This window comes from Neovison vison, chromosome 4 (assembly GCF_020171115.1).
Source record: "Neovison vison isolate M4711 chromosome 4, ASM_NN_V1, whole genome shotgun sequence".
Classification (NCBI taxonomy): domain Eukaryota; kingdom Metazoa; phylum Chordata; class Mammalia; order Carnivora; family Mustelidae; genus Neogale; species Neogale vison.
In genome coordinates, this window is record NC_058094.1 from 229,363,036 (window position 1) to 229,387,831 (window position 24,796).

The following is a 24,796-nucleotide window of genomic DNA, read 5'->3' on the forward strand; positions in this document are numbered from 1 at the left end:
CCCACCATGAGATGTCCTGCCACACGCCTTCCCAGGGCTCGGTCCTGCATCCTGGCACAGGTGTCTGCGTGCAGGCGCACTCCCGAGGCGCAGGTGTCTGTGCGCAGGCACATTCTCTAACCTCCTGCAGGTGACTTGCGAACAGTTGAAGACGTAAGGTTTGTAAGACCAGAGAGAGGAGGGCCTTGTGAGGTTCTGTGCGCCCAGAAGGTGAGGTTCTGTGCTTGCCTCCCCTTACCCCGTCAGCTTGGCTCTGGCTTCCTGACCGTGACCCTGGGCCCCCAGCTCCACGTGAGAGCTCTCGGGAGGCCACAAATGTCCCCCTAAGTGGGCCTGGCCCCCGAACAGCAGGGCTGCACGCCAGACTACTGGGAACCGCCTATTAGGACATCACTTATCCCCTGTCCTTGGTTGTGGGCTCTCAGAGGGAGCCTGGATGCCTGGGCACGGACCACAGGTATCAGCCACGAGGCACAGTCCTCAGAGCTACTTCCCTGTCCCACAGCCGGGCCTGCGTGAGGTCAGGCTTGGTCATGGGCAGAAGATAAAGGAGGCACTCCAAGGGTGGTCCCGGGTAACTGGCCACCGTGAGCCACAGAGACCGCGGACGGCTGTGCGACACGGTCAGCCACCTGCCGGTCTTCACGCTGAGTGAAGAACCAGAGAGGGTCGGGGGAGAGGAATGTTCGCAGCACAGGGAGGCCCCTGGGGATGAGCACCGTCTCACCCGCAGATCAGGGAGGACAAAGCCTGTACCGTCCCTGATGAGCACCGCGTATTTGTGGAGAAAAAGAAGAGATGTCCCGAATGGAAGCATCCAGCTCTGTAAACATTATTATGTGGTGGCCACCAGTGATGTTGGCTGTCAGGTACGTAACAGGGGTCCCAGACACCCTGCCCTGTGACCCCCACGCCGAGAGAGGATCTGGAGCTGGAACAGTGGGGCTCAAAGGTCCGTGGGAGGAAGACCTTTCCCCCAAAGGAGGGCAGCCGCTTGGCCACCACGGCTCCTGATGCCTTCTTTTTTCCCTGACTTCCAGGATGGACATTTTCTACGCTTCCATGTGAGAAATCTCTGACCGTATTTTTGCCTAATTATCTCACACTTGAGAATTCTCACAATGCAAGGGATGGTGAGATCCTGTGAGCGTCCGGGTCCTCCTGCAGCCTCAGCTCACGGAAATGCCCACAACTTCCATGTCAGAGTCTGTACCGCACCCCCCAAACCAGCACACCAGCCTGGACGGCCCTGTACTCCCAGGCCCACGGCCTCAGCTGCCAGCTCCATTGAGGACAGAAACCTCCCCCCTTTGTGGGGATCCATGTCTCAGCCAGCCCCACAAGCCAAGACCCGGGAGGTCCTTCCACTGGCACCTCCCAAACCAACCCCAGATTCAAATTCTAGCTGTTACCAAAGTCCTGCCGGAGCTTCCCAGTAAAGGTTTCCATGTGCTTTACATTTCTTTTTGGACAACATCCCCATCATGCCTCAGACCCTGCACACCTCACCTGCCCACACTCTCTGGTACAGGATGGCCCCAGGCGCCCTGAGATCCAGTCTCTACCCAACAGCCAGGGGATTTTATGACCACAGATCTGAGCTCATCATGCTTGTGTCCAAAACCCTTAGTGGCTTCCCAGGACCCCACGAATCAATTCCACAAGCTGCCTCCTACTCCTGTATGAGTCTCCACTGGCCCCACACCCCATTTCTGCTGACACACTGTGACCCAGACACAGTGACCTCCTGCCTCCTAACAGCTGCCTGCACATACCTCGGGGCCTTTGCACACACTGTTCCCTCCCCCCAGACTGCTCTCCTCTTACTTCCTGTTCTTCTGAAACACCACTTCCTCCGTGGTTTCTACCAACTTCTCTCCCCTTCTCTCCAGCCTCATGACACCCCCTTCTGTGCGGCACATACCGTAGACCGTGATCACATTCGAAGGGATTGCTGGATCACTGTGCATCTCCTGGCAGGAACGAGGGCTCTTCACGCCTCTGAATCTCCCGGACCCGGTGTGCCCCAGCTCCCTACTGAGTGACTCCTGGAGAGACGGACAAACAAACAAATCGAAACAGCTGGTAAATCCTTCCACCTTGCATCACACCCAGCTGGGCTAAACCACAAGAGGGTAGTTCCTCCCAGAGGCTGTGTGTCCTCCAGCAGGTGCTAGGGAGACCATTACAGAATCAGGATTTAGGAGTTTCCTAGGAGGATTTGTGGCCGCCTTGCTCAGACTGTGACATCAGCACAGGAGCAGCGGAGAGCACAAATGGAGTGTTTGCAGCAATCGGGGGGCTGTCGGGGGCTGTGGCAGGGATGATGAGGGCACCTCAGACGTACCCATTAGTCCCCCAAGTAAAGGGCGAGGGACAGCATGGTCCCCAGAGCCCACTGGCCCCGGCCACCATGACCTGGCAAGGAAGGAGCCCCCTTTCTTCCTCCCTGGGGCCACCGCTGTTCAAACCCAGCAGAGGTCAGAGGGCGAGGGGCCCAGATGATGAAGCCCAGAGAGGTCAGCCCCCGGGGCCCACCACAGGGCTGAGGAGGTCAGCGAATGGTCTGGCGTGCCAAGGAGAGAATTAGCAGCAGCTGCGCCATCCGTGCGGTCAGATGAGCACTGCAGGGAGATGAGCCGAGGCCTCGTCGCTGTCGGCCCGACGGGGTCCTGCCCAGTGCGCGCCCTGTAGGCAGCAGCAGGCGGTGTCGAGGGACGCTCCCAGGGCCTCTCCATGCGGGCATGCGCCCTGCTGCGGCCAGGCCCACCCGGCGCTGCCCGGACCCTGTGCAGCACGGCCCACCCACCGCGGAAGAGCTCACTTCCTTCTCCTGTCCTCTCTCACGAGATAAGAGACGCAACCGGAGCCGTCCGTGAGCAGCTCACGTTCCTGACAAAATGCTCGGCCTCCAAGCCTCTGGACGTCACCAAGCGGCGGTTCTGAGCTCATCAGGTGAGCCAACCTCACAGCACGAAGGGCGAGCGAAGGGCTGGCCCCAGACGCTCTCCCCACATCCCTCCTCCAGCGCATTAAGACATTTTAGAGCTGGCTTGCAAGTTCCAACGTTCAAGTCCTGATTATTTATTTATGCCCTTTTTGTCTAAGAAGTTAAATCCCCAAAGCATCTCAATTTAGATCAAAAGCAATTTACCAAACTTCAGCTGGCTCACCTGTGCCTATGATTTGTTAATTACCTGCTTAGCATTTCCAGGCTGTGAGGCGGAGACGCAGCCTCGCGGGCTGCGGGGGAAACCTCTGATATTCCCCTCCCCGGATAGAGCCTTCCAGAATGCCCGCGGTGTTCAGGGGGGGAAGCGATCCCACAGCCCCCAGCTAGTGAGCCACATGCAGTCTTGCAAATTGCTTTTCTTTTCCAGGGAGAGCAGCTCCGCACTGAGCAAACAGACGCACCAACGCCGCGGAGCTGCGGACATATTTCTCGGCGACCCGATCAAATTATGTAATGGCACTATCTGATCCGCAGCCATCTATCACACACGGGATCATCAAGGACTCGCACCCATTTATCTCTCTGGTGCCCTCGGTTTACAATTTGGCATTAGGATATTAGGAATAACAATAATTACTTGCTTTTACATTGCTTCAAACGAAAGAAATCATTAAACGGCACACATGAAAAGATGATCTCATGTCGAAGGCGGCTTTGTTCGCGTTGCTTCCTTGCTCGCTTTTGCTTCTTCCCGCATTCCCGCCTTCCTTTCCCACCCCCACCCCCCATTCCTAGCAGTCGTCTGCGTAAGTGTTACCGCGGTAGCCGATGCGCAGTGCAGAGGAACGGCAAGCAATTAAGAAGATCCGGAGTTTAGAGCAATACAACGTAAAATATTTTTTCTGGTTTTTTTTTTTTTTCCCGTTTTCCCGTGAAGAGATGGAAAGCGTAACCTTTTCTGAGCCCCCCCAGCGCCAGAGAGAGGCAAAGAAACCAGGGCCCTGTAAGTGGGCTGCCTCTCACGCGGGGAGTTTTTAAATCTTAATTTGCTCGCTGTTTAACTTAAACTCTGAGGGAGTTGAACATGCCCCATGCTTGGAAAACATCTAGAAAATTAAGATTATGAAACGTATTGGCCTCTGGGAGTACGCAGCACAGCTCTGGTTCCATGCCTCTGGGCGCCGGCTCTCTGACCCCCCCTGCTCCTGCCCATGCTCTATTTTTATCTCTTCCATGAAACTGGCCACGTTGTAACTTGTGCTCTGATTGTAATTATGTCCTAGCTCGTTCATTACGCTGCAAGTCCCTTTAAGGCCAGATCCTATCGCAGACGCCTCTCTGAGTCCCTCCCCCGCCCCACCCCCCCCCCCAAAGAAAGCACTCAGGACTCTCAGGGGCTGCCGGGAGCCAGCCAGCGCTCTGGCCTCTCCCAGGCTTTGCATCTTTCCGGTCTTTTCTGCACTCCTCTCCAGGAAGAGCAGCGCACAGTCTTCCCAGAGGGGTGCATGTCTCCAGTGTGGCTTCATGCTCACACAGGGGAAACGCCACCAAAACTTCTTCACAATTTTCCCCTCTCACTCCAGACAGTGCTATGCCAAGCCTTGAGGTGTTGGGTTAGAAAAAATGGTACATTCGAGAGAGGGACAACGAGGTATTCTACTAGTCACAGTTAAATGAATCCTACCCTTAATAACGCAACGTGAACGATCTCAAACAACACAATGAATAATGGATCTAGAGCCACTGTCTGTTTCCCTCTGTGGAGTGCGACATGGACAGAGCTGCCCCTCCCCGATCGGGAATTGCAACCCATGGGGACAATGGAGCCAACAAAATGCCACGCTCGCCGGGTGACCTAGAACACGGGGCTCAGGTTCCCTCTTCCGGCAGAGCCCAGCTCGGCCCCCTCGTCTTCCTCCGTCACAGACGGGCTGGAGGCAGAGCCCCGCAGGCCGACTTGTAACGGTCCTGGGAGAGCTTCCGTCCTCCACAGACCTCCCAGAGTGCCCAACAGTCACGTAAGAACCGCGGCCACGGGAAGGCAGGGGCGCACACACCCTCTGGTTCAGAGGCTCTGTGGGACATCACCCAGGCGGCAGGCACTCAGACGCACCCAGGCTCCAGCCGACCAGTACGTGCGAAGGCGCCACTGTTGGCATTCCATCCTTCTTGGAGCGGCAACGCGAACGCACCCTGGCCCCCGGTCTCCCGCAGGGTGAGTTCCAGGCACAGCCGGCTTCCCAACAATGTGTCCAGGGCACACTCCATCTCCCCTCCCTGCCTAGAGGACATGGCTCACGCTGAAGACAGCAACCAGAGAAACCATGCCACGGACCAGGAGGCACCCCACCTGTGTCCCCCAGAAACACCCTGAGACTGAGCTCAAAGTGAGTCGGGGGGGCTCGGGGCCCCGCGTCCCTGCCCCCTGCCTGGCAAGGCGTCACGTGTTTGTGCATTCGTGTCCTAGGGCTGTTGTAACAAGTGAACACGAAGACAAGAGAAATTCTCTCGCCCAGTTCTGGAGGACACATAGCCAATGTCAAGGTGCCAGCAGGGTTGGTCCCTCCTGAAGGCCGTCGGGGGGGGGGGGCACCTACTCCTTGCCTCTCTCCTGCTTCCCACTGCCACCAGCAGGCATGGGCCTTGCTGGTCCTCTGTCGCCACGTGGTCTTCCTCCCGCATCTCTGTGGCCTTGAGTTCAGAGCCCGTCTACTTAATCCAGGATACCCCACTTGAGAGCTGTAATTATATCTGCAAAACCCTCTTTTTTAAATCAGGTCCCCTATGGAGGGACGTACCTTTTGGGGATGGGAGCCCCAGCCCGCCCACCACACACTTCTCCGAAACCTTACACACCCCTGCCTCATTTTTCCTGCCCCGCTCAGTGAGTCAAACAAAACCGCAGTCTCCCTGAGACGTGTGCGGTCAAGAACACGGACAGATAACATGACCGCTAACCAGCTTTTCCAGCAGAGCACGCTGGTCTTGCCTTTTCCAACTCCTGGAGAACAAGAACAAAGGGTTTTTTTTTAATTTCCATAGAATAGGTCCCCATCAGGAACTTAAAGCTTTAAACTTCTCTTGTAATTGCCTGTGGTTAGTTGCATTATTTCCCTGAGATTCGATTTTGTGGATTTGGATCAGGGATAAGAGAGAGGAGCCGAGAGTGGAGAAGTATTATCTTCGCAGACATTAGGAGAACCTGCCGTCCACATTCCCTGCAGGAAGCCTGGCTCAGAGGAAGATAAAAGCCAAGTTTAGGACTAACTGGGAACATGAATACGTAACAATTCACTCTCAGTACAATGTGACACATGCAATCCTGCAACTCCGGACAGAATACAAGGGCAGGAGGCAGCTCACTCCATGGACAGAATGGAGAGATAACGTCTCAGAGGAAATGGGCCTCTGCTGGGTTCAAAGAGAAGGGCATTTAGAACAAAGGACAAGCGGATAAAAACGTAGAGAGAAATAAAGATTTGGAGATCATGCAGGTGTGTGTCGGGGCAGAAGGTGGAGGGAGCAAAGCTTAAAATCCAGATTGAAGCCGGTTCGGAAGTTGCCTTAAATGCACTTTGAACTTCTGCCCTCTAGACAACGGGTGTTCTAAAGCTCCCCACCTCCTACATTTTGGGGAGACCCCTGCCCCTGCCAGCACTTCTGCGCATGAAAGTACAAATTGTGCACTGAAGGACTCCAAGGCTACCATTCACATGATGGTCTGGGAGAAAGACCCCCCCCCCAGTTGTGCAGTGTTGGACACTGCAACTGTACAGGGCCATCCTGCTCTTCATTCTCTCTTCCCACCCAACAGCCTTCTGTGTGAAAGGCAGATTTTTGCAGTTAGATATTTTAGGACTGGAAGCTAGTACTGGTAATACATCAGAACTAATCAGAATAAAGCATGACAGACTGTCATAAAAGCTTGCTTGGTAATTCATGCTAGCATTTATAACATATAAATAAGTCATGTATAGCGTAGCTGTGCAGAAAGCCTGCAATGAGAGAGTAAATAATAAAATGATGAAAGGTTGCCAAACTGGAGTGTGTCTATCAGGGTATTACAGGAATTATTTTAAGGTTTCATTTAAGAAGAGAGCATAAGAACAGATTTATGAAATGGAAGGAAGTCCAAGCTGATCACTGGTACAAACTCGAGAGCAAGGCAGCGCCATGTTGCAGGGAGAGCTGGATGCTGGCCGCCAACCCAGGTGACCTGAAGTCACTGCCTGACCCTCTTCCTGAGGTCACAACACCCATGAGACAATCAGACGCTGACCATTCTGCAGAGTCACTATGAGGCTCTCGTATGAAAACTGGGAAAACAGAGGGGCATAAATTCAGGTAAATCACGGTTTTGTCAGAATCACGCTAATTTCTTAGGCATTGGAAAGGAAATGGAGAAAGTTACCTGCTGTGAACTTTCCCCTCCTCCTGACTCAGATTTCAGCAGCTAATATGTTGGGAAGATAATTAGCAATAATCTTGCATTAAAAAAAAAAAAAAAAAAAAAAAACAGAGTCAAGAGAGAGCGAAGGATCTGAGGTATCTACAGTTAGAAATGTGGGAGGGGGGAGCCGGGCTTAATTTTAGGAGGCTTGGGCCAAAGTCTTAGCTGCGAGGGCACGTTGGTGAGTCTGTGCCCATAACAACACCCCCTTCAGCTCCTCAGGTCGGCAGCTCAATACAAGAGAGATCGACGATTTGGAAGAGGTTCAGAGAGGAACAGAGTAATGACACTATTAAGGGGCTGGTTCAAGGATTGATTTAGGAAGAAAGATTAAGGACGCCGAGTGTGCGCGGCTTCCCTAATCATGGACTCAGTGAAGACAAGATAAACATCATCAGATATTTAACGGGCAGAAGTGGTGAGGATAGAAGGGGATTATCTAGACGAGATTCCCCATGTCTGCGACACATCGTAAGCTGTTGTACAGAGCTAGAGGATGAGGACTTGGCTCACGGAGAGGAACTGGAAACGCACTTAGCCGAAACTGGTTTACGAGGCCCGCTTGCTTCCAGAAGCCTCTACCCCAGACATTAAAATGGCTGAAAAGATGAAGTTGATCTTCATTTGTGGAATGATGGGCTGTGCTTACACTAACAGAAGCTGGCATCTTGGCAGGGAATAAACGGATTCAGGCACCACGCCCATCCTCGTCCCGGTCTCCGCAGTCTGCTCGAGGGAGCCGCCACGCAGGGGAGCGGAGCCGCCGTTCTGCTCCGGTCTCTCAGCTGAAGACCCCCCACTCCTGCGGGCGCACTGGCGTCTTCCTTCCCCCGAGACCTCGCCCGCTCACGCCAATATTGCTATTTATGATCAGCGTGTTCTGCGGGTTCCTCGCTTGCCGTCGCCTCCGGCCGTCTTCACGGTGACGGGGTTTTGCGGCTGCGGTCGCGGTGCCGGTTGATGGCGGTGGAGGTGGCCGGTGGTGACTGGCAGTGGTGGTGCTGGGGATGGCGGCCGTGCTAGTCGAGCTCGTGCTGCTAGTGACTGTGCTGGTGGCAGTAGTGGTGGCAGTGATGGTGCTGACGAGGTGCTGACCCTGCCTGGCAGGGTGTCTTACTTGCAGGCTATAAATCTGTACGCACGGCACCGAGCTACAGACCACATTCCGCTTGTTTTGTCGCCACTGCTGCCCCGTGGGCTGACACCGTGCACGCGGGCACCGTCCACCGCTTCCGCGAGGTGTCCCTCCCAGCTTCCTGCCGGGCCACGATCCGCAGCGCCCAGCTGCCGCCGTGTGACTTAGCCGTTCCCCAAGGGACGGACCTACCAGGTTGCCTCCTGCTTTCCAACACCACATTCAAAGCTGATGCAGGCATCGCCGCTGGACGGCCGGACCGGCCCGAGTTTCTCTGGGGCGCGCCTGGAAGTGGGACGGTTGTACCACGAGACGCGGAGTACGGACGTGCTCTCGCTGCAGAAGCCCAGACCGCCCCTCCGCGTGGTTGCCCCGCCGCCTCTAACTTAGGGTAACGCCCATTTCCCACATCCTTGCTGACACTTGATATTAAAAGATTGTCCACATTTTGGTAATTTTATGTATGTATCACGGTATTTCATGATTGTTCTGATTTCTATTGCTCAACTAACTGGAAATCAAGAATACCTGATGACTGGTAAACTTTCCGAGTCAGAGATTGACCCGAACATAGAAATCACACGAGGTATTTCACAGGAAGGGGATTTAAGTTAAGGAGCTCGTTACAAAAGGGTAGGAACGACAGAAGGAGTAAATCGAAACAGGAGGAGGCCCAGAGGTGAGCGCCCGCGGGAAGCCGCGCCCTCCGGGGGCTGGAGCGACAGGGAGGGAAGCTGCGGTGGGAACGGCAGGAGGCCTTGGGAACCCAGAACCACTGCGGCCGGGCCTGGTGCTCCTGAAACCCCAGCCGCAGGCACCAGCTCGGCCCTGGAGCCTCGGCCGCCAGAGCCCTCGGAGGGCACAGCCCTGAGAGCCAGCTCCCGGTGCCAGAGCTCCAAGCTACTCACCGCAGCTGCTGCGGGAACGATCAGGGTCCAGCGGAGCCCAGGGGGGCTAGCTGCGGCGACGCACTCCGACGACCAAGGCACGGGCCAGCACACGGGCTTTGTCCAGCGGGATGAGGTCAGGTGGGGTCTTCCAACCTCCACAGTCTCCCCTCGGCCCGGGCACCCCAGCTGCCTTGGATCCGTTAACATCCACTTCCAGCTGCTTCAAATAACCCCCCGGGGTCCGCGTGCCCTGACTCCCCAGCACACATTCCCACCGACATGTGTCCCCAGGTCCCCTTGGGGAAGTGCAGGTGAGGGTGTGTCCCTGGCCCCTGCACAGGGATGGGGAGCCCCGCCTCCAGGGGACCCCCGTCTTCCCATTCCCGCGGCAATGACCCGACCGGCTCTGGCACATGGCAGGAGCCGACACGACCGTCTCCGCGCCCCACCGAAGGGTTACTGGCGAGTGCCGATAGCTGGCCGGCCTCCGCCCGTTTCTTTCCCAGGGACAGTGTGACCGACAGCCACGCCAAGGTTCCTGCCGTGTGAGCGCTCCACACCCGCCAGCGTAGGACGGCCAGCTGTCCCCAGCTCGCCTCCGAGGGGAGACCCCGCCACCCAGCACTTAACCTGGGACCGGGAGCCCCCGGCAGCAGGACCCACTTCAAAGGCAGCGTCTCCTTCCACAGCCCACGGGAGACTTCACAAAGGCTCTGCAGGGTCTGCTCAGCACCTCCCACACATTCCCCGGGACACGGCGGACAAAGGCGAGGGTGCGGAGGAGCCTGCACACGAGGAAGGACGTCCTGTCACCCTAAACCGCGGAAACGGACTCTGAGGCGAGGCGGCGGCAGAAGGTCCGCTGGGACGCACGTGGTGGATACACCATGAAGGCACAAGGCGGGCGGGCTTGGGCAGAACATAAGCAAACCGCATCGGGATTGACACCAAGCCCTCGTCCAGTCTCGGGGCCCCTGTGAAGCGGAGTGATCCTTTCACAATCCTCGCAAGTGGAAGCGGCAGGGCTGGGCCTCTGCGTCCTCGCATGAACCCCCTTCTGGAAGGAAGAGATGTGTCCGCGGTGATTCTCAGTGAGGCATCCCGGAGCCAAAGCTACCGCTGATCAGCGTGAGGACAGGCGCCGGGCAAAACCCTGCAAGGACGCTGGCGACCCCCTGCCCCCTCTTCACTCCAGGGAGGCCCTGCCATCCCCACCTTGGGGCTCCAGGCCACGGTCAAGGGGCTGCCCGTGAGCCACCGTATCTCCTTCTAAGAAACACCGAAACAACATACATCCTGTGCCCATTTTTCTATTCGGGTTCACGACCTTTTCTTATTAATTTCTAAGAGTTTTTCATGTAGCCTAGTTTGGACATGACCAGGACCTTCTACGTTCCTACACCTGAAGGCATCATCAGTGATGCCCTTCCCCGGAGGGCCGCCGTGAGCCGGAGGCGCGCACGCCAACCCTGCTTCGCCTGAGGGCCTGGGGTCTTCGGAGCTGTCTCCCACCTCCACTCCACAAAGATATTCCACTGCATTTTCCTTCGTTAACTTTATCGTTGTTTTTTAGAAATTTGCACAAAGTTGGACTGTACACGTTGTGAGAGGCTATACTGGACCTTCCCATTTAGTGGCTCAGTTTCCCCAAACCCTCCTGCAGAGCCCGTCCTCCCTGCTGGGCGGGGCCGCGGGGCACAGTCCCCACAGCCCAGTGTCTGGTTCTGGGCCCTGCGTCCTGTCCTGCAGGGACGCGTTCCGTCGGGTGCTCTGTGCTCACTGTGGACGTTAATGCCCATCCCACGCGGTACGGATGTTTCCTGTTCGAGTTCCTTTCACAGACATTTCTCGGTTTCTTGTGCCCCTTTATTTTTCCAATTAATCCATTTCTTGAGTTCCTGAAAGAAATCTTGCTGGGATTTTTAGTGAAGTCATTGACTAATCTGGGACAAACTGACATCTTGACGGTGTAAACTCCTCCACCCGCGAGCAGGGTCTGTCGTCCCACTGATGAAAATCTCCTTCCCTGTTCCACAGCAGAGTGTTGAAGCTTTTGTACAAAGTCTCCCGGACTCTCTGTCGGGTCACGCGCCCGCACTGAGCGGCCGCGCGGCTGTTCTCGGTGCAGCTTTGTTTCCACCACACGCCCCCGCCGCCCACTGCGGACGGGGGAAGCGCCGCCGAGGAGTCCGGCTTCGGCCGCGTCCAGCTGCCCCGCTGGCCTCTCCTGCGGCTTGAACACCCTCTGCTGCCGCCGCTCCGTCTTCTCTACAGACTCGTATGTCGTGTGACAGACGCTGCCCAGCGTCTCTTCTTCTTCCCTTCATGCCCCGTGTCCGCCTTCGTTTTGCCGTTCTGGTCCTGCTCCTGGGGCCAGGATCTATGTTGGAAATCAGAGACCGTGTCTGGACCGGAATCATAAAGAAATTCTCTAAGGTTTTGCCATAAAACACATCGCCTGCTGGTCACTTTTGTTTAATGACCTTTTGAAATGAAGGACATTTCTTTACAGCCTTAATTTCTGAGAAGTTTCTTCATTTGTAAATGTTGGACGTCATCAAATGTGTCTTCTGCACCTACTGAGCTAGCGGTACGACCCTTCCTCCCGCGGTGCGTCAATGTGGCGACCGACAGAGAACTTTCCAGTGAGGAGACACTTGCTCTCCCGGAACGAGTCGTGCTAGGTACAGGGCCCCTGTAAGACCCTCCGAGTCGGGTCAGCAGTGTCACCCCACACACACGGACAGTAGCGGACGAGGCTAGAGTTCTCAGTTCTTCTGAGCTCCCACAGAATCTGGACGTGTCCCCTCTGCCTGGAGGGATCTGCCCGGCTCTTCACACTGTAGCTCCTTCTGAACACAGAGTCTGGTCTCGCATGTCACGACCCCATGGAAGCCTTCCCAAAGCTCTGCTAGTCACTCACTGTCCCCGATCACTCCGTGAAACGGTCAGTCCTTGCTTGCGAACCGTTGCTGTCTCCCAACAGACTAGAAGCGTACGGAGAGCACGAACATTCCTGTCTTCCATACTCTGTGTTCCCACTGCCCAGAACACGTTCTAGAACACAACAGACAATCCATCCGTATTTAAGTCCACAAGTTCACCAGTCGACGCACCATGGGCACATGACGGGTCCACGTTGGAAGCCGCGTGATCATGCCGGTACGTGCGGGACCACCTGAAGAAAGCCGCAGAAGGCTACAGATCCCTACAAAGGCTAAAGGACACTGACATCCAGGGATGTGAGTGACCGGGCGAGAGAAAGAGCTTGTTTAAGATCAGAAAATCACAGGCAGGCATGCAGGCCACTAGAGGCCTTCTTCTAGCAGATGTCACTAAGCTAATCTTGGAGAAACCTTGCAGAAAGTGGCCATCATGCCCAGTTTTGAGCCTTCCATCTGCACACAGCAGCCTGGGGAATGGGCCAGATAAACCGAATCCCCAGTCTTCAGAGCTGGAATTTCTCCGGAGAAAAGTGTCCAGTCAAACGACAGGACAGTAGAGTGTACAGACTGTCCCGGTCACTAATGGGAGAGGAAACGTGGGATTTGGGGATGACCAAGAAGCCACCCAAAGCAGTTCCTAAAGGGCAGGCTGTCAGAGGATGTGGCACAGAGAACAAACCCGGAGTGAGAAGGGGGGACATTCCCAGGTCAGAGGGGAGCCCAAGAACCTGAGACAGTCTCCCCAGCCTCACGCACACACTGGCCTAACAGCATCCTCTCCTGCGCAAGCCTCCTGCCAAGGAGGGCGGAGGCACGAGCGGGAGCCCCTCCAGCTCCAGGCAGCTTCTGAGCTGCTCGGGTTTTATCACTGCGCAGGATGAGCACAGCATGTCTGCCCCAGTGCCCAGCCGTACCCTGTGCCGGCAAACCCCGAAGCCTGCACAGGTGGGGGAAGGGGGTCCTCCTGTTGGGAGGAATGCCCCAGAAGGAGAGCATCGTAAGAAGGCGAAGCCCTCGTGCAAACACAGCCACCGTATAGAGATTTCTCTCCAAAGGGGCTGCATTTGGTCATTCCTACCCTGGACCTTCCTCCAGAGACGAGAACAGGACCCGTTGCTGGGGCAGCCAACTGTGGCGAGGGTAACGCCCCAGTCTGGAGGAAGGAGGGAAGAGCTCCCGCGTGCCCTGCTCCCCGCTGGAATGTGGTCCTCAGTCTGCCGTCGCCCGCACAAAGCGAAGGTCTCCAGGTGGTCACCAGCGGTCCGTTCCCGACCTCACTGAGGACCGACAGCCCTGGGCCACTAGGAAAGCGTCTCACCTTTCCAAAGCTTGTGTGCTTCCCACAGACGCCAAGGCTTTGTTAACAATGCCGACGGCCTTTAAACCCCATGAACATCGCTCCTCCCGTGGTCCAGTACACTCTGCCCCTCCTTGGGGTCAGATCGCGTCCTCTACTCCTACTTGCTGTGGCTCTAGGAAGTATGTCCTAACGGGAAAGGGTGAAAGCTCGGCCATGTCCACATGTGCCCTCCGCGTCCTTCGTTACTCGTGCGAGGTCCGCTCCGAGCAGCCCAGTGGCAGCGAGGGCCAGTGCGAGGCGGCCCGTGTGCTCCTCTGTGCCGCTCTCTGCTTTCCTGTCTGGGGCGGACGCGTCACGGCTCCTTTGAGCTGCAACACCCGGCGCCCCCGTTGGGGAAAGACCACGGTCACCCTCCTGTGTGTGCATCTCTGGGAGCACCGTGTAAGCTTATTTCCTCACATGGCATTAAATCAAGACCAAACGAAGATCTTTAGAGGCCTGAAGTCCCCTAAAAGATTGCTATCCCCTTATTTAATTCAGCAAAAACACTATTATTCCCCAAAACTGGGTATAAATAAATTCAACAAGTTTTGATTCTTCTTGACAATGTCTTCAATGCCTTCAAAATAAATTAATTAATTCTTTCCAAGACCGTGTTTGCTGTCCTGATTTTGGAGCTTCTGTTCTGCTCACACCCTCCCTGGTTGTGAGACCACCCAGGGCCAGAGGGAGGACCTCATCCCTTCGTAAGGAGTCCCAGCAACCGCCAGCAGCATTCCTCCAGCTGAGCCAGGTGCTCTCTGGGGCACCAGACTCCCCCCGACTGTGATCCAGAAGTCCCTGGACCTATGGCAATCACTTCAGAAACCCCGAAGTGAATCCACAGTAATCCAGATTCTGGGGCTCAGGAAACACACCGCAGAGGGGCTGAGGTCAAACTCCGGGAAGGTGGAGGGGTTGGCCCCTGCCGCTGCAGCGGTCGGTCCTGAGGATCGCTGACGGGGACGTGGCTGCACAGTGGTCCGCGTGCATCTGGGGACGCGAGCGGCCCAGGGAGGGGACGTCTGCACGTCCGGCACTGGCCAGCCGCTGCAGGGAGCGGCGTCCCCAGACACAGGCACATGTGCTACGGCTCTCACAACCCTGCAGTGGGCACCAGCCGGGCCCCCACTGTGGACACTGAGGCTCAGTGACTTTCCGGGGGCCAAGACCCGGCTGACCTTGAGCTTAGAAGCACATTCCAAATCACCTCTCCTCCAAGTGGGCCCGGGCTCCTCCCATGTTCTTTATCGAAATGAAATTCCAGCAGGAAAGCAAACACACAGCCGTGCGACTTTAGACCCGCAACAGAACTGCCTTCGCACTGACGTTTGGCGTGCTGGGTTCTGTGACCAACGGGGCAGTGAAGGAAAGCCCTACGCGCTGTTTACGGGCTCAAATCCATCATTTTTAATGGCCCATGATTGTGAAATCAGCAGGAGGGGAGAGAGGCTCATAGTTTTGATCTCACTTTTGGGGGGTCACATTCAGTACCAGGTCACTGGGCAGACGGCACACCGTGGGGGGAGCCCCCTGTTGACCTGAAGATTTACCCAGATAGTCTTAAAATCCATCTGGGGGACTGAATCCCCCAGGGCTTCGCATGGACACTGCTAGTCTAAATCAAGGACAGTGAGATTACTAGCGGCCGTGACACCTAGTGAAGTCACGTCACCTCTTCACACCAGCATCAAAGTAGCTGATCCACGGTTATGAAACCATCGCAGAATTTTCTTGGTGATACTGTGGTTTCTGTGGTACGTCTGGGGTGTGTGTGTGTGTGTGTGTGTGTGTGTGGTGAAATTCACGTGCATATTAGGTGTTTTAAATGCCGGGGGCGTAATAACAGCAGGACCGCGAGCCAGCGGTTAAGAGTGGAAGCCCCCGGAGCCCTCGGGGAGGGCCGTCCGCCCAGAAGGAGGGGCCGCGCCGAGCGCTGCTGACGGCAGGTCGTGGTGACGGTGCTGGGTTTCTGCTCCCCGCTCCCGACGGGGCCGTGTGCGGAGGGCTTCGTCCTGCTGGCGAAGGAGTGGGGAGATCAGCAGAGACTTGACGTGCACCTGGCACCCCTGTGTCACCTCACCCAGACCGTGGGGGAAGAACCAGCCCAGAAAGTCTGGCTCCCCCGGGAAGGGCACGTGCCCTGTGCCTCGCTCTCCCACACCACCAGAGCTGGAGTCAGCACGGCGGCCCCCCTGCAGCTGGTTGTCCCGAGGACCCCATCTGGACAGAGAAGGAACACGACAGGTAAGAGGCTGCCGGCAAGGATGGGCTCCCACCGAGGTCTCTCCCTTCTGACCGAATCCTGGGCAGACCTGGAGGCCGCCAACGTTTGGCTTCTAGAGGATGACACCCTCCTGCTTGAGATTTCCGGTTCCGAACGCCGAGACCTGGCCGGTGTGTAGGTGAAATGCACGGCACTTAGTGCGAAGTATTAGTAGCTCAGATGACTTCGTGCTCCGCACTCTGTTTTTAATGGATAAGCGTCTCCATGCCGCAAAACCACCCTGCAGCGGGCAAGGAAGGCTAAGACAGGAGCCGCACAGGAGGAGAGAGTGAGGCCGGAGGCCAAGGAGCGAGCAGAAACGACCGGAGCGGCTCTCCGGCCGCTGGAGCGCACCGGGCCTGGGCAGACAGCCGCGGGGGAGCCGCGCGTCCGCAAGGGCCACAGGAAAAAGGCCGCCGACATGAAGAAACCTGAGAAGCAGGCAGTGGTGTCCACCATGGAGTCACCCGCTGCGGCGTTTGTCAAGCTGGGAGACACCCGCTGGGACCCCACACAGCAAACCCAGCTCCGATGTCCGGCCGGCCCCTGCAGCACTGGCTCTGCCTGCACGAAGCGGACCTTTCAGCGGGGGAGGCGAAGCCCTGGGTGCGGGCTACCGTCTCCAGGGGATGGGGTTATGATGTGCTGGGCTGTGTGCGGTCAAATTAAAAGTTCATTATGGGACAAAACGGCATCCACCAGAGGTTTAGGAAAGGGTGACGCTTTAGACAGGAGGAGGACAGGATTCCAGAAGAAACGGCGCAAATAAGGACGGAGGGGGACGGGAAGAAGAACCCAGAGTGGTGGGGAGGATGCGAGCCCAGCGGCGGGCCGGAGGGAGGGAGGAAGGGGGCGGGGCAGGGGAGGGGCTCGCAAGGGGCCGGGCAGGAGGGAGGAGCTGGAGGAGGACTGAAGGGGGAGGGGAAGGAGAGGGCCGATGAGGGGGAGGGAAGAGGAGGGAGCAGACTGGGGGAGGGGAGGGGCGAGGAGGCGTACGGGGGCTCCAGCAATGGCTGAGAAGCACCAGCAGGAAGGGTAGCTGGGCAGGGAGACGGGTCCCCCACACCAGAAAGCGTTAGCCGGGTTCCTGCAGACGGACTCTTCCCAGACCTGGATGTGCTCGGCAGAGGCGGGCAGCTGGCCGGAGGAGGCCCCGCTGAGAGCCCCTGGAGCGACCCAGTGCGGCTGGGCCCCTCCTCCCAGGCTCTGCAGAGTGGCAGGCCATCGGCGCGGGTTTGTGTGGTGACCTGGAAATGAGGAGGTGGACGGCGGGCACTCCGGGGAGAACGTCTACGTTGCGCTGAAACACTTGACTCTGGGGTGCACGACTTTCAGGAACTCTTAATGACTAGAAAGAGATGTTTGCTAAGATCTCGAAATTACAGTATCAAGAAACAGAAGAATCAGGAGATTATTAATACATGCCCGCTAGCTCATTGTCCCAGACCCCCCGCGTCCCACGCACGCAGGCCGCCCCTGCGTGACTCACGTCTCCAGCGTGGTCGCTCGCTGGAAGGGTGGAGGTTCTGCGCTCCATGTTCCACGAGGTCCTCATCCTGGGCCTTTCTCTGCACCTGAGCCCACAGATGCTGAGACCACCTGCCGGCCCCCGCCTCACCATCACGGCCCTGAAAGGTCCCTTCCTCTCGGGACCTGAATCGTCCCCATTGCCTGCCCAGAGTCCAGCCATGGCTGCTCTGGGGTCCGCCCACAAGCCCCTGCCCCGCTTGGACAGCATCTGTTCTGGGGGCCCCGTGACTCCCCCCCACCCCCCGTGCTGAAGCTCGGCCTGCAGCCCCCAACAGAAAGACCAACATGTAAGTCTTCGTCTATAAAACCCGTCCCTGAACACGCACGGACAGGCACCAGCTTAGGAACCCATAAGATGTTTTTCTGGGTGCTTAAAGCTGGAAAATGTAAGAAAACCACGTTTCAGATAATAACACACACAGACACCATAGGTCTTGGGAGGAAGGGGAGGGAGCATTTCAGAAAGATGTCCCAAGAAACTCTGAGCTTGAAGTGAAGAATGGGACAGGTCTGGGAGGGGTGGAGGGAGTAAGAGCTTACAGCCGCGGATCCAGAAAGCTCAGGACGTGTTGCGAGAAGCCAGCGGGTCCCCCAGCACACACCCAGAGCTGCCGATGGGCAGGCGTGGTTCCAGGACCCGCAAACCTGCACGGACAAACAAGGATCCTCACGTGGGTATGGAGTCTGACCAGGGACTGGTGCCCGGAGAAGCAGATCATAGAGGAGAAGGGCTCTGGGGAGGGCAGGCTGCAGGCCGAGCGGAAGGCCCAGCTGAGGAAGGCTGAGCTCACTCAGGGACTAGAATTCGGATCAGAAGTGCAAAGGGCCCGGCCCTGCCCTTCAGTCCTCGCAGCAGACTGTGGCCTGGGCTCCAAGCACTGGGGCCTCTATCTTCTCGCCTTTAAGATCAGGGGTAGAAAAAAAGGTAAAAGTAAAAAAGCAAAACAATGAAATAAAATAAAATCAGAGGTAGGACCAGATCTCGCTCAAGAATTCCATGATGGTGCTTACATCTTGACTTTCAAATAAAATTTCTGGGGTGAGCAGGAAAAACAAATCTAGATGCTTTGGTTCCATTGACAGGTGGCAACTGTGTTTATTTTTCTCATTTTGGTGACAAAAGTTCAGTCTACGTTCACAGACTCTCCTTGTATTCAAACCTGGTTTCACACGTCATCCAGGAGCCACGGGCACAATCTGTGGGCCTGAGGTCAGGAAAAGACAGAAAGCCCGCACGTGACCCCTTGAGCTCCTGAAGGTCTGTTGGATGCTCAGGAAGGGTTCGTGCTGGGGAGGTGGGGGCCAGGCCCTAACTAGCCAGCACCGAGCTGTCGGACACAATGACAGGACAGGGTCTGGGCAAGACAGAAACAGAGAAGCAGTGCGGGGCAGAGGGGGACAGAGGGCTTGGGGACAGGAGGGGTGGCCAAGATCTGTCCTTGGTGACCAACACTGGCCCTTGCTGCTTCATCTCTGGTTCTGACGCGGGAAGACTGGCAGCAAGTGTCCCGAACACATCCCAGGCCCAAGGTCTTTCTGTAGTGCGGCTGGGACAGGTGAGGCTTCCAGCAGCAGGTACGGGCTCGGTCCCGGCAGGTGAGGGGTCGGAATTCACGAGGCCCTCTGGCAGGAATCAGGGCGCAGTCGTAAAGAGAGAGATAATTCAGGCACCTTCAGTGGGAGTTCAAAGCCAGTGACACAGAGAGAAATCTGAGATACCGAGTTCAAAGTCGACAGCAGCAAGAACAAATTGCCGCTCGGCCTGGAGCTGGGCGGGAGGGCTCCTTGCAAAGCTCCGCCCGCATCTGGGGGTCCAGGCAGGGCTGTGCCGCCATCCGGGCAGCTTTGAAGTCCCCGCAGATGACTGCGAGGGCGAGGACGGGGCGGGCGGGGCCGGCATCAAAGCAGAGAGCGGCCGCGTTGGCTCAGGGTTGGGCCGATCTCCAGTTACAGCCGCATAATCCACGGTGCTCACCACTGTTTGCTCAGGGTTAACACGGAGTTAGAATTCTGGTTTTGTTTCTCACCTAGGGAAAAAAATAGCTTTGTACAGCGAAGTCACTCAGTAAAACTTGGAGAACTCTGCTGGCCCTCGCAGGCTGACTTCCGGCCTGCAGTCTGGGCCCCGGCAGGTGACGGCTGGAGTGTAGCGTTCCCGGAGGCGGGAGGAACTTTGAAGACATCCTTACTGAATCGCAGCCTGTCCCGGGAACCACAGAGGCCCTTCCCCTGCCGGCTCTGAGCTGAGAGGTGGGGGCCCCGTTGCTCTGCCGGGAAACTCCAGACGGTGCCCGCCGTGGAGGAGGCAGGGACGGAGGAAGGTGCATCGCTGTTCTCCACCCTCGAGGCCTTGGAACGTCATGAAACTCTATGGAGAATTCTGCCCTGCTGAGTGTTCAGACTTCTCCCCCAGCTGACGGAACGCCATCCGCTTAGTTAAGAAAAGCCAAAGGCCTCAAACTAGAACTTTGAGAATAAACGCGGTGGGCAGGGGCCAGCCCGATGGAGAGTGCGCCCAACACTGCGGGGGTGTGGGGCACGCCCTTCCCGAGAGGTGAAGGTCAAGGTCCGCGTCAAGAGAGGGAGTCCCGCGGGCACGCGTCAGTGCCTGCTGAATACAGGCACCGGCCGCAGGGCGTGCGTTCCAGCACCTGGACAACACGTGTTGAGGCTCACGCCCCCGGCTAGGGCCGCACGAGCGAGCCACCAAGTTAGAGCTCCCGGCACGAGTCCTTCTTCCTCAGACCCAAACCTTGTACTGAACCGGGCTACACCACACTAGCGGTCTTGCTCCCTATGTTACCTCACAATAAACCATGTATTTCTGTGCAAGAAAATTCGAGAACTCTAGTGTGCGATGCACGCAACACATCCTCTCTCCACAAGCGGTTGCTGACCGTGTCCCAACCCAGCCACCACTAAGTCAGAAAATGACACGAGCAGAAAACTCACAGACACGGCTCCTCCCCACAGGCTCCGAGCACGGAGTTGAGAAGAAGATTTGCCGCCGATGACGTGCGGCCACGGCTCCAAACCGGTAAGACCCGGTGCTCCGCGGTTTCCAGGGCGGGGGAGTGGGGGATGCACGCAGGTCGCGATGAGCAAAGACCTTCCGGAAGCTGGTCTGGGTGACTCGAGAGTCACGGCAGGTGGAGGGAACGTGCGGTTCTTGTGACACAACCTAAAATCTAAAACAGCTAACGCAGGGGTGGGGGGGTGGCTGTGGGGGGCTCGTCCGGGGTGCGGTGACGTCGGGCTGCGTGGGGGACCGGCCTTGGTCCCACCGCGGCCCTGCACCCCGTCTCGATCTTTCCCTCTCCGGTGACACAGGTCAACTTCAGACGCGTCCTTGCCCTCGGAGCCCACGTAACCAACCACCAGTGAGTGCCGGCAGGGTGCACAGACGTCACCCGGAAATCACCACCGCGACAGCGTGGGGTGCGTGCAGGAGACCCGCACAGGCAGACTCCGGCCCTAGGGAGCAGGGGCTTTCCGAGGGGACGCGGGAGAGGTGGACAGGGGGAGGCAGCCGCTTGAGGGAGCACGGACAGGAAAGGCACAGGTGCGGAGACAGAGCAGGGGCAGCAACAAATGCAACGGTTCTTCCAGGTCTGGGCCTTTTTCTCGCCACTGCGGAGGAATGAGTCGACATTCCTGTGCTGTGCCCTGCGGGTCCGTGAGATTGCTCAGGGTTTTGCCAGAAATGCCGACCTTATAGCACAGCCCGTCCTAGTCCGGAGTACAGTGTGACTTACGTAGTCACATCTGCAAATGGGCAGCCCCCCCACACCCATCTCAGTCAAGGAACGCCTTCCTTTTGCTTGTGTGGGACAAGGACACTCCACTCCTCCTTGGCATCCCTCTCCATGGCCAGCGCCTGACCCATCGGCAACAAATAGGGCTTTACCCTCGGAGCACAGCTGGGCCCGGGGCAGAGTGGCCCCTCCATGGACACGCTCACGGCCACGTTCTGCAGAGGCCCGTGTGCTTCTGCCGTGGGCCTGACCGATCTTGTTTCAAAGGGAAGCTGTGTTCCCAGACCACAGAAGATGATCGGTGTTCTTGGGGACGCAAGAAGTCAGGGGCTGCTGCTGGGGAGGCCGGTGACGCGGCGGCAGACGGCAGGCCGGGCCCTCCGGAGTGGAACGTAGAGCTGCCCGTGCCGCAGCAGCTCACTTCTGGGAGCAGACATGGGAGGAAGCCGGGCTCACAGCCACGCTCACGGCAGCAGAAAGTGGCAACAGCACAGACCAACAGGCTGAGCGCCGTCCGTTTCTCCGGACAACGGAATCGTATTCAGACTTCAAGAGAAGGGAAATCCCGACCCCCGCTCCCACACGGTGAACCCCGAGATCATAACGCTCAGTGTGGGAAGCTGGTCCCAAGGGGGCCCATGCTGGGGGATTCCTCAAACGTGGTCCCTGGAGGGGTCAGCCACGCAGGGGTGGAGAGTGGAGGGAAGGACTGGGGCAGGGGAGGGGACTTTGTTTCCTGGGGACAGAGTTCCAGCTGCACAAGATGAACACGGTGAGGCGCTGGGACGCTGGTGGGGACGGCCGCCCGTCGGGGTGGCGGAGCTCCATGCCGGGGTTTGCTCAGAGATGGCGGGACGCGTCTGCTCTCTCCTAAGTGTGCCCGACCCCGGTAAGACAAGACAGAAGCCGGAGGAGCAGCTCTCAGATGTGGCTCCGACCTGCCGCTCCTCCGTGCAGCCCGCCTGCGGCTCCTGGCTTGTCTGGGTCTTCTACCCCCGACGCCGGCTTGTCCCCACGGCACCTGCACACCCGGGATGGCCCCGCATCACCCCCCGACCCCCGCCACGGCGGCACAACCCCGTCTAGCTTCTGTCGCAGCACTTTCCACCTCGGACGCAGCGGGCTGTGACTTACTTGCTTATCTACCATCCGTCTCCGAAGACGAGCCTGTAAGTTCTGCTCGGGACGATTTCTCCTCCTGACCCCGAACACCCAGCACGCGCCAGCACCGCCCTCCTGCCTCGGTCGCGTGAGCGAAGGAATGAACGGGTTCGTCAAGTTCAAGTGATCAAGGAGAAAGGGCGTATTTTCTTTAAAATATTAGCATTTTCTGAAACTCTGGATCGGTGTATATTGATCTTTTCCTTCGTGTGAAGGTGACGCTGTTGAAAGGAAGCGCCCCCCGCTGTGCGCCGCCGAAGCACGGAAACCGTAAGTACCGGCCCAGAAGGTGGCTTCACAACCGCACGACCCTGTCGGCCACGTGTCCTCTGAATCCCCGACCCCGCGGCTACCTCGCGAACGCAGCGCGCGCGTGTGCAGGGGTGTGTTGAGGCCGCGTCACAACTCAGCAGCAGGAGCCACACGAGGACCGCGCCTTCGCGCGGCGCTGTCCCTGGCGGCGATTCTGTAAGGAACTTGCCGCCCGGCGCGGCTTCACCGGCTCCCGGAGCCGAACGGAAGAGCCGCGCTTCGGCAGCTCTGCGCACGACGGAAAACCGCTCTTGAAAACGCCGACAACGTTCGGACCAACAGCCGGGTGTTCCCGCAGAGAAGGGCCTTCTTCCTCCTGCAGCGTTTTCTCCTAAGCCTCGGCTGTCCGCGCGGACGACGACGCGGTGTCCCATGTCGCCGCCGGACCAGAGTCCCCTCGCCGGTCCTTCTGGCGGCTCCCGCGCGGGGCAGACGCGCTCCGCAGGAAGCCGAAAGCTGCGGGAGGGCCCTTCCCGCCAAGTCCTCCAGAAAAGACGTTTTTCTCAAATTGCTTTCAAAGGGAGCGAAGGTCCTATTGCCGGCACAGCCTGATTAGGGGAGAGCGTGAAGACGGCCACTCTGGCATGACACCTGGGTCCAGCAGCCCAGAGATACTGCAGGGACGGAGGGAGGAACCAGGGCGCTCCTCCCCAAGGTCAACCCTGAGGCCCGAGGTGGACCGCGGCCCCCAGTCCCCACGTCGGCCGGGCCCCCGGCAGAGTCCTCGTGACTCCAGATGGAGCTCAGCCTCAGCCCCAGGGGGAGGCTGTCTGTCTGTCTTGGCGGGGGGTTGCTGGTTAAGTAGTCTACCCAGAGTGTATTTATTCGGGGAAGGTGGAGGGATCCTATGGAAGAATACTAGGGTTTCTGGAATAAATTCTTGTTTGCCCTGCATGCCTCCCCCCAGGCCCCGCATCTGTGGCCTCAGGTCAGTTTCCCAGACTCGGCCTGGGTTTTCAGCAGGGCTCACGCATCTGACCCCGCATCTCTCCGGCTCATCACCTGTGCTCCTGGATGGTACCTTTGGATTAATTCATCAGCACGATCCGTGTCTGTGCCGAGGAGATGCAGAAGCAGGAGAAGAAAGTCCCAGCCCAGAAAGGAAATCCACGAACCGGGGGACACCGTCATGAGAGAGGTCTGGCCCCAAGGAGGAGATCCACAGAGGGACTACTTTTCCTACTTTGCATTCTTGGGACTAACGCCCGCAAGCTATGTTCCCCAAAGCTGTGCCCTGGCAGCTGACTTGTTAGCACAAAGCTTTGACTAGAGTTACCCGTTGAAATGAGTGTTTTTCAAGATTTTTGTCACCTCATTAATAACTTCACTCGAAGATCACACATCCTTACTTCAAATTAAGCATCCAACCATGTAGTTAGCATCTTGCTGACCTCCCTTACAAACAACCCGTGACAGTTCAGTAGAAGTAGGACTAACTGCCTCTCTCGTGTCTTTACTTAAAAATGCTGCATATATGCTGTTAATTATCTTTCCACGGCTGCACAAGTAAGGGATATAAAAAGGTGCACTTGTGTCTTTGAAATTATTTCATAAAAATACATGTGTGTACGTGTATGCACACAGACACGGGCTTTTTGTATATCCTTTAGTTGCAAAACAAAATGATTAGCTCTAAACTTTCATGCAATAGTCCTAAGTGAGAAATTCCACACCATTATCTCAAGGCAGTGAGTCCACATCTACAGGTCAAATGGCTTGGTTATTTCATTTAAACTTCTAAGTGCACAAGTTACCCCATCAGCTTTGTGAAGTTGTTCCCACTTGGTATCCTGGGGGATGGCATCTGTGGTGCCTTGAAAGCATCTGCTCTTTGTACATCCCAACATGGGACAGTTGGGGTCCTTTGAGAGGCCGGGGCCTGGGGAACATCGGACACCACAGACGGCGGGATCACGGGGCCACGAATCTCAGCTGCAAATATGTACACTCATATTCCCTCACACTCTCGGGCTAAACCATCAGCCCCTCCTCCCCAAGCACTTCTTACTCCCCTGGTGTCTGACCGTTGTGTGCTTCAGCTTAGAAAGGTCTTGCCAGTC

The 24,796-nt window shown here is 57.3% G+C and overlaps 1 long non-coding RNA gene across 1 annotated transcript; it reads left to right on the top strand.

Moving 5' to 3' along the window:
* The first annotated feature begins 1,882 nt into the window (after positions 1-1,882).
* On the top strand, positions 1,883-3,734 carry LOC122904188. The gene is made up of 3 exons (XR_006384162.1): positions 1,883-2,085; positions 2,851-2,955; positions 3,381-3,734. It is a non-coding gene; the product is annotated as an uncharacterized LOC122904188 (long non-coding RNA).
* The last annotated feature ends 21,062 nt before the right edge of the window (positions 3,735-24,796 follow it).